Source organism: Macrobrachium nipponense, chromosome 46 (assembly GCF_015104395.2).
Source record: "Macrobrachium nipponense isolate FS-2020 chromosome 46, ASM1510439v2, whole genome shotgun sequence".
Taxonomy (NCBI): domain Eukaryota; kingdom Metazoa; phylum Arthropoda; class Malacostraca; order Decapoda; family Palaemonidae; genus Macrobrachium; species Macrobrachium nipponense.
This window is the reverse complement of record NC_061106.1, coordinates 2255207-2264634: the sequence shown is the minus strand read 5'-3', so window position 1 is coordinate 2264634 and position 9428 is coordinate 2255207.

The window sequence follows — 9428 nt, the reverse complement described above, 5'->3', positions numbered from 1 at the left end:
GGGGCTGCAGGGCGTGCCGAGTGTCCTAGGGCTGCTCTATCATCTCGCTGGCTCAGTGGCGGTCACCCATGCAACGGTTACGACCACCACCACGACCCTTACAACACCTTGGCTAACGCTTCACCTCCTCACCTGGTTGTACAACCCCGCCCCGCCGTCCTCTGTAATACCTACTACATCGGTGCATGGCCAGTCGCCGTACCACGGGGGAGTGTGATGCCGCCACCTTGGGTTTGCCGTGCTGCCAGCGACCGGACTTCGTGTGCCGAAGAGCTCGCCCCTGGACCTCCCACCAGTACCAAGGATGTCTGTTCCGCTGGTCCGTCCAACTGGACAGCCTGCACAGCTGCCGTACCTGCCGTACCTGCCCGGCCGCCGTTTCACGGTACGTGACGTTGATGACCACGTGCTGCCGTTACTGTACCTGCTCCTGCCGTCTCTACTGCTGTTCCTGTGATGCCTGCACCTGCTGACGTTGTTCCTGTTCCTGGCCCCGCTGCTCCCGATGCTGATCTGTTCGGACAGGTGCGTCCGGGCCCTGTTGCTTCGGAAAAAAACACGCAGCCCCGGCTTCCGCTCTGGATGACAGATCTGACGTCGGTCCTAGGAGTTGACGAAGAAGAAGAAGAAGAGGAGGAAGGTGTCGTCGTCGTCTTCATCGTCTTCTTCGTCGTCGTCGTCGTCTGCCGCCTCTTCCCCTTCTTCTTCTAAGGCTCCCCCGCCGAAGAAGAAGAAGGTCGTCTCCCCCCCCCCTAAGAAGTCTCCTTCGGGAACTTCTAAGGGCCCGTCTCGCTCTGGTGAGACGGGGGGTTCGGGGGGGCTTTCCGCTGGTCACCCTGCTCCTTCGGGGGCAGGACCCGTCTCTTCTTCCGCGAGGAAGAAGACTACGGGGACCAGAGGAGTGCCGGCTAACACCGGCACTTCCTCACCTGCTGGTAGTGGTTCGGCCACGGCAGCAGGATCCGTCTCGGCCTCGTTCGTTCGCGAGAGGTATCGAGTGTACGGTTCGCCTCCTAACACAGCGACCGTGCAGCCAGGAACCAGACCTCTGAGTCCGCTCAGCGTCAGGTTCACGGCACGGAGCGGAAGACTGGTGACAGCCGCTCACGCGACTCTCACCAAGACCAGCTCTCGCTCTCGTGGCGAGCAGCTGGCTACCCGGGCGGATGTGACGGTCCATGACCGGCCACGGGCTGAGGCTGGGAAGAGGTCCCCCCGTTCGCCCGACACCAGCCACGGCTGGTACCAGCGAACTGACCGCGCCGTGAGGACACGCACCGGTCTCACCGTGACAGTAGAGCTCGCCGGTCGCCCTGACCGTCACTCGCACAGAGAGCGATCGGGTACGGCGACCGGCACCAGCTCTTCTGACACACGAGACCGGGGCCGCTGTTCTCGGTCCAGCCGTTCTCCACAGCGAGACGCTCGACTAGGTCTGCAGCTCGATCGCCACCGCGGGTTGACGATCGCCTGCAGTCTTCCAAGCCCGCTGGTTCTGCCAGCGAGCGAGGAGGGAGCGTCAGGTCTGCCTCTCCCACACTTCAACCTCCTCGGGTTTACACCGGGAGGGGCGAGGTATTGAGGAGTGATCGTGAGGGGTGCGCCCCTCAGGATCCCACCACGTCGTCGTACGTACCAGGCACGGTTCTCGGACAGCCACGGTCGTACGCACAAGTGGTTGGAGGAGACCGAGAGGGGTCTGTCGCTGTTTCCTCCCCTTGAGGGAGGAGGGTCTCGGGAGATGCTCCTGTTTTGAAGGACTGGATGGTCCGACTCCGCAGGACGCAGTCACTCCTGAGATCCAGAGGAACTTTGCCGAGGTTATTGCGCTGATTCGTCAGCACAACGACCTCGGGGAAGGATCGCCGCTCCCACCATCCGAGCCCACGTCCCGGCTCGAGTCGTTCTGGGGCCCGAAGAGGGAACCCAGACCGACGGTGGGTTTGCCGCGTTCCGAGCTTGCTGACTCAGTGCTGGACCAGGTTGAATCGCTTGTTTCCGGACAAGACGGTTCGCTCAAGGCTAGCAGGTCGAGCAAGCTGCTTCCACCTCCTCTGCTGCGACAGCGGCGGTTTTACGTGCCATCTGAAGACCCGATGCCGCCCCAAACAGGTGAACCCGGAGTTAGCCAGGCTGACTCCGGGTGTATCTCTGCAGCAGCTCCTGTCCGAGAACCTATGGTTCTTGCAGCAAGAGGCACTCGGCCTGGAATCTACCGCCGCATGGCAGCTTTCCAGGCCGTCTCCTGGCTAGATCTGTGGTCCCTCACAGTATCTAAGGTCGCAGCCAACTCCGGGGGAATTTCTCTGAAGATGACTCGGCCTTTAGGAGACTTTGCCAGTCTGGAGGAGAGCCATCTCCTTCCTTGCCCACCAGACGGTGAACCTGTGGGCCAACCTGGTTCTCCGACGAAGGGACGCCGTCCTTACTCGGGTTTCCAGGGCGGCCGGGCGTGAAGCGGCGTTGGGACTTCGCAACGGACCTTTACGGAGTTCCACGTCTCTCTTCCCAGGAGAGATGGTGGACGCTGCGGTGGACAGACGGCGCACTGACGACAGTGACCGTCTGGTACACCAGGCAGTCTCGAAGGCTTCTGGGCAGCCTCGGACTGCGGCCAAGTCTAAGAGCTCGGCTAGCGATTCCTCGGTGGCCAAGACGGTAGCTGCGTCGAAGCCCCGGGGAAAGACTCTGTCTTCTTCGACTTCTAACAAGGGAGTTGAAACCAGCCCTAACCAGCCCTCCTCCCAGCCCTCCTCCTCCCGTGGAGGCTCTGGGAAGAAGTCGAAGAAAGGGGGGAAACGCTAGGGACGGCGTTCCCCCTCACCTGCTGCCGGAAGTGGGGGGGTGCCTGGCCAGCCATTGGGCAACTTGCAGCGCTACGGCACCGAGACCTGGATTGTATGATGTCCTTCGGGACGGATATCTATTACCCTTCGAATCTCGGCCACCCCTCACCTCCAACCCGGTCCAACAGCAGTCGTACGTTCCAGGTCATCGAAGGACGTACACTGAGACAGGAGATCAAGACCATGCTGAGCAAGAGAGCTGAGAAATCGTCACGGATCAGTCACCGGGCTTTTACAGCCGACTCTTCCTGGTGGAAAAGTCTACGGAGGCTGGCGCCGGTGATAGAGATCTCTCCCCTGAACCGGGTTGTTCGCCAGACCCGGTTCACGATGGAGACGGCACGCTCAGTGCTCGACTCCATCAGGGAGAACGATTTCATGCTTTCGGTGGACTTGAAGGATGCGTATTTCCAAATACCCATTCATCAGTCCTCCAGAAAGTACCTCCGCTTCATCCTCGACGGGACGGTGTACCAATTCAGGGCACTTTGCTTCGGTCTCTCAACCGCCCCACAGGTGTTCACGCGAGTGTTCACTCTGGTGTCTGCTTGGGCCCATTCACACGGGATACGTCTGACGAGGTATCTCGACGATTGGTTAGTCCTGGCGAGCTCCCGCTCGCAGTTGCTACAGGACAGGGATCGACTGCTCGAGTTCTGTCGCGATCTGGGGATCGTTGTGAACTTCGAAAAGTCCGATCTCGAGCCCAAAGCAGAGGATGAAGTACCTGGGTATGCTGATCGACACGGTAGCAGGGCGAGTCTTCCCCCGCAGACTCGCGGATCAGCAGATTCAGGGAGGCAGCCAACCAGTTCCTGTCTCGACAGGAGCAGGTAGCTCAGCGGTGGCAAGTCGTGATCGGACACCTGTCGTCACTCGAGAAGTTAGTCCCTCACGGGCGTCTTCACCTGCGGTCTCTTCAGTGGAGGCTAAAGGAGAGTTGGTCGCAGGCGACGGATCCCCCAAGCTTTCCAGTGTCACTGACACCGGAAATAAGGCAGGATCTAGCCTGGTGGCTGGACGACAGGAACCTCTTAAGAGGATGCCCTCTGCGCACTCCCCCCGGACATGCAGCTGTTCTCAGAAGCATCGACCGAGGATGGGGCGCACCACCTGGAGAGTTTGCTGACTTCAGGAGTGTGGGACGAGAACGACAAGCACCTTCACATCAATGTACTGGAACTCAAGGTAGCGTTCCTCGCTCTCCAAGAGTTCCAGGACCGCTTGGTGAGACACTCAGTGGTGTTGATGTGCGACAACACCACGGTAGTGGCCTACGTCAACAGACAGGGGGGCCTAGTGTCTCTCCCGTTGTACCAGTTGACTCGGCAGGTGCACGTGGTGCCGAGGCACACTCAATAGAGCTGCTGGCACGCTACATTCCAGGGAAGGAGGAATGTAGTAGCAGACACGCTCAGGTGGCCGTCGGGATCAGGTGATAGGGACCGCGAATGGTCTCTACACCAGGACGTGGTGGAAAGGCTCTTCGACCTATGGGGGGGGCAACCAGTCGTGGATCTGTTCGCCAACTCCGGCACAACAGGAAGCTCCAGGTGTTCTTCTCGGCCGTGCCGGACCCATGGGCAAGCTGCAGAGGACGCTCTTCAACACCTGTGGGACAACCTCTTCGCCTATGCCTTTCCCCCGTTCACCCTGATTCGCAAGGTGATCAGTCGAGCACTGGTCACCCCGAATCTCAGGATGATCCTGGTGCTCCCAAATGGCCACAGGCCATTTGGTATCCGGACCTGCTGGCTCTTCTCGCAGGAGAACCGAGAGAGATTCCCCCTTGGCACAACCTTCTCGCCCAGCCACACGTCGAGCGGTACCACCGAGCAGTCCAGTCCCTACGTCTTCACGGCTGGCTGTTATCCACCATCTCTTGCGAACGAGAGGCTTTTTCTCGTAGCGCAGCAACAGAGATGGCTGGAAACGTCCGTCAGGCCTCTGCAGCTGTGTACCAGGGGAAGTCGGCCGTCTTCTGTGGTTGGTGTCGTAGACGGGGTCTATCTCCTCTCAGAGCCACTCTTCAGCAGGTAGCGGATTTCCTCGTTTTTCTTCGCCGAGAGAAGCTCCTCTCAGTCCCCACAGTCAAAGGATACAGAGCCGCCTTGGCGCTCGTCCTGAAACTGAGGGGATTGGACATCTCGAACTCGTTCGAGATCTCCTTGCTCATGAGGAGCTTCGAAAGGTCTTGCCCACCCAGGGAACTCAGGCTCCCTGCGTGGGATGTGACTCTCGTCCTTAGGAGTTTGACTCGAACGCCGTTCGAGCCACTCCGAGAGTCGTCAGACAGGGATCTGACCCTCAAGACCCTCTTCTTGCTGGCCCTGGCATCGGCGAAGAGAGTACGGGAACTTCATGGTCTTTCCCATGATGTACGACATTCCAGGGGATGGGGATCTGACACTCGATTTCGTCCCGAACTTCGTTGCGAAGACTCAGAAACCGTCGATCCCTGACGACAGGGTTTTCGAGTCGTTTCACGATTCCCTCCCTAATGGACTTCACCGATAATGATGCGGATGAGATGCTGCTTTGTCCTGGGAGGGCGCTACGACGCTATCTGAAGAGAACTCGACACCTCAGGCCTGAGTGTCGACGCCTCTTCGTTAGCACCGGGGTAACCAAGAAAGGAGTATCCAAGGATACTCTTTCATTCCGGTTGCGTGAGGTCATCAGGAGGGCGTATGAGGCTGATGGTAGTGACGACATCCGTACGTCCCGTCCGAGAGCTCACGAAGTCAGAAGTATTGGCCCCTCGTTGGCGTTCGTAAGAACTTCTCCGTGGCGCAGGTAACTGAAGGCAGGGGTCTGGTCTAACAGACTAACCTTTACGTCCTTCTACCTTCGGGATATTGCCCACAGGTCCTTGGATACCTTTTCCTTGGGACCCGTGGTGGCTGCTCAACAAGTTGTGTAGCAAACCCAGACCCTCGCAGGCTGAAACAGCATCGAGTCCTGGTGTGACTGTGGGATGGATGTGGAATGAGTGAGGACTGGCTCCCTCTTCCCGTCTTTTCCTCCTCCTCTACCTATGGGCAGAGGGCCACGGTCGTCACTACGCTGGATGAGGACGAGATGCAGGTGAGCTATATGACAAGAGCCCATCCTATCCCTTTCACTATGGGATGGGAGCAGAATATCCACCACCTCCTCCTACAAGGGGGGGGGAAGTGGATGCCTACAGGAGTCAAATCCATGACTTTATATTTGCTCCTGTACAGGAACAAGTTCTTACATTTGCTGGTACGAAGAGATACGCTTGCCTCTCTCTTAGTACTCGGGTCCAGAGGTCTGACCATTGATCCTGCGGTGCACACCCCGATCAATCGGACAGAGGCTTGGATCCCTCCCTCGCTCTTACGACCAGGGAGGCTTCCAAGGTTGGGCGAACACCAGTCTGTTCACAAAAGACTCAGATTCCACCCACCAAGAAGTGAGTCTTCCTATTGTAAAAGGACCGAAGGTTTTGTATGCCGTGTCGGAACAAATGACAATTTTGTGCCCAAAATTGCATTTTTCCTAACTATACAAACCTGAGGTCCTTTTACACATAGCCCCACCTCATGCCACCCCTCACTCTGCAGTTTTTGCTTGGGCCAAAAGCAAAAGTGATTTGTTTACCTCCCAGTCGCGCGCGCGCGCCTGTCGGACAAGCAGTTAACTACCGAACCCTTGTTCGAAAGCTTACGACCTATCCAGCTGCCGCTAGTACCTTCCTATTGTAAAAGGACCTCAGGTTTGTATAGTTAGGAAAAATGCAATTTTGGACAAATTGTCATTTTACGAAACACCTTAACAAAACTGTAACACTTAACTTACAAAAATCTAGAAATTACGTAAAAATTTTTTTTCATTTTTTAACTTTTTTTTTTACTTTTACGTAGGCTTTTTTTTTTTTTTTTTTTTACAGATTTCCACTTCATCACCGCTTTCAACATTCTGTTTTTCATCACTTGGTTCTCCTTTTGCTTTCAACTTTCTGTTTTTTATCACTTGGTTCTTTCCTTTTTGCTTTCAACTTGTTTTTTATCACTTGGTTCTTCCTTTTTGCTTTCAACTTTCTGTTTTTTATCACTTGGTTCTTCCTTTTTGCTTTCAACTTTCTGTTTTTTATCACTTGGTTCTTCCTTTTTGCTTACTCCTGCTAATGCTGAAGGCCTCTTTAAAAAAATAACGATCCAAGGAAGATTGCCTCTGCCTACTTTTCACAATGTTCCTGAAACGACTCAGGCAAACGTCATCGAACTGCGCAAGCATACGACCTGTGTGAGCCTTTTCGGGGTGTCTTTTTTCGATAAACGATTGCACTAGAATATCCTTAATTTCTGCCGTTGTCATAGGCTCCTCCTCCTCTTCCTCGCTGCTGCTAGAGAACTCCTCTTGAACGACGTTAAGTTGCATGGCCTCCAACTCCTTCAGGTCATCTGTCGTAAGCTCCTCTTGGTGCTCCTCGAGAAGGTCGTTGATGTCGTCCTTGTCGACGACCAGCCCCATGGACTTGCCGAGTGCAAGATCTGGTTCCAAAACAGTTTCGGGATCGTCAACTGTTTCTGACTCTGCAGCACCAGCTTCGCCCACGTCGAATCCCTCGAAGTCTCGGGCGGATACGGCATCAGGCCAGAGTTTCCTCCACGAGGAATTCAAGGTCCGCCTCGAAACCTCCTGCCAAGCTAGGTCAATGAGTCGGATGCAAATGACGATGTCGAAATGCTCCTTCCAAAATTGACGCAAGGTGAGGTTTGTGGTATCGGTGATGTCGAAACATCTCTTGAAAAGATGTTTCGTGTACAGCTTCTTAAAGTTCGCTATCACTTGCTGGTCCATGGGCTGGAGGAGAGGGTGGTGTTGGGTTTTTGGCGGAAGAAAAAGAATCTTAACGAAGGAATACTCCGCTAGGATATCTTCCTCGAGGCCAGGAGGTGGGGTGGGAGGGGCATTGTCCAACACCAGCAGACATTTCAGGGGGAGGCGCTTCTCTTGCAAAAAACTCTTCACAGTTGGGCCGAAACACAGATTTACCCACTCAGTGAACAAAAGCCTCGTTACCCAGGCTTTTGCATTAGCCCTCCACATCACTGGAAGCTTCTCCTTCAACACTTTGTGGGCCTTGAAGGCTCGAGGAGTCTCGGAGTGATACATCAGTAGGGGCTTCACCTTGCAATCCCCACTGGCGTTCGAACAAAGTGCGAGCGTAAGCCTGTCTTTCATAGGCTTATGCCCGGGTAACTTCTTCTCTTCCTCCGTGATGTACGTCCGACGAGGCATTTTTTTCCAAAAAAAGGCCAGTCTCATCACAGTTGAAAACCTGCTGAGAACTGTAGCCTTCCTTGGTCATCATCTCGTCGAAAGTCTTCTTAAATGCTTCGGCCGCTTTTCGTGTCCAGAGCTGGCAGCCGTCCCCATGACGCATCACCGAATGGATGCCAGTCCGTTTACGGAATTTCTCGAACCAGCCATGCGAAGCCTTGAACTCTGGGGTTGGCGTTGAAGTCCCTTCCTCTCCCTCGTCTTCCGCCTGCGCAATCATATCGCCGAGAATAGCACTGGCCTTGTGAGCGATTGCCGTCTCCGTTACTGTATCGCCAGCGATTTCTTTGTCTTTTATCCAGATGAGGAGCAGCCGTTCCATCTTGTCGCGCACATGGCTCCTCTTGCTGGACAAAATAGTGATGCCCTTCGACGGTGTAGTTGCTTTGATGGCATCCTTCTGTTTAAGGATGGTGCCTATTGTCGACGTATTACGGCCGTATTCCTTTGCGATCACACTCAATCGCATACCAGCTTCGTACTTCTTTATGATATCCATCTTTGTCTCCAAAGAGAGCATGCGCTTCTTTCCGTGAATTTCAACTTTCTTGGGACCCATGACTACGTTAATTTACGTAAAGTTACACAATATACAGTCTTCGCACAACACGATAATATGTACTGCAACGAAATCACTAACGAATTTACGTTACTAAACGAAATCGTTGGAGCGAACGAATGCTGATTGTGTACGGTAAAGTTTCGGGTGTGGAGTGGCCGAGCTAAGGGACGCCAACACGTAAGTATAGAAGATGCATGATGGGAGGGATGCTGTCCAATCAGAGAGAAGGATCTCATGGCTTGGCTAGCATCAGGAACCAATGGGAGAGCAGGAGGATGGTGGCGAGTCTACTATAACTAAGATGGCGGCGTGCAGCGCGAGTTTCAAAATTGTTATGGGGCGAATCTCGGACTTTCAGAAACCTTTCGTATCTTGAAAACTTTTCGTATGTAGAGCAGTAAAATTTTTGGCGCATTGGCTTTTCGTAACTTGGATTTTTCGTAAAGTTGAGCCTTTCGTATCTCGAGGTACTACTGTACAGTGGGCCCCCTGTACTCGAGTTCTCTGGATTCGCGGACTCGCGCACTTGCGAATTTCTCTCTGGAACATATACCCATTATTCGCTGGAAATTCGCCTATTGGAGGTATTTATCTTTGGAAATACCACAAATTCCTGTTTTTTTAATCAATTTTATCATAAAATGCACAAAACTATTAAAAAAAACAGGTATATAAATATTTAGTGGATTTTCTTGAGTTTTACCTAA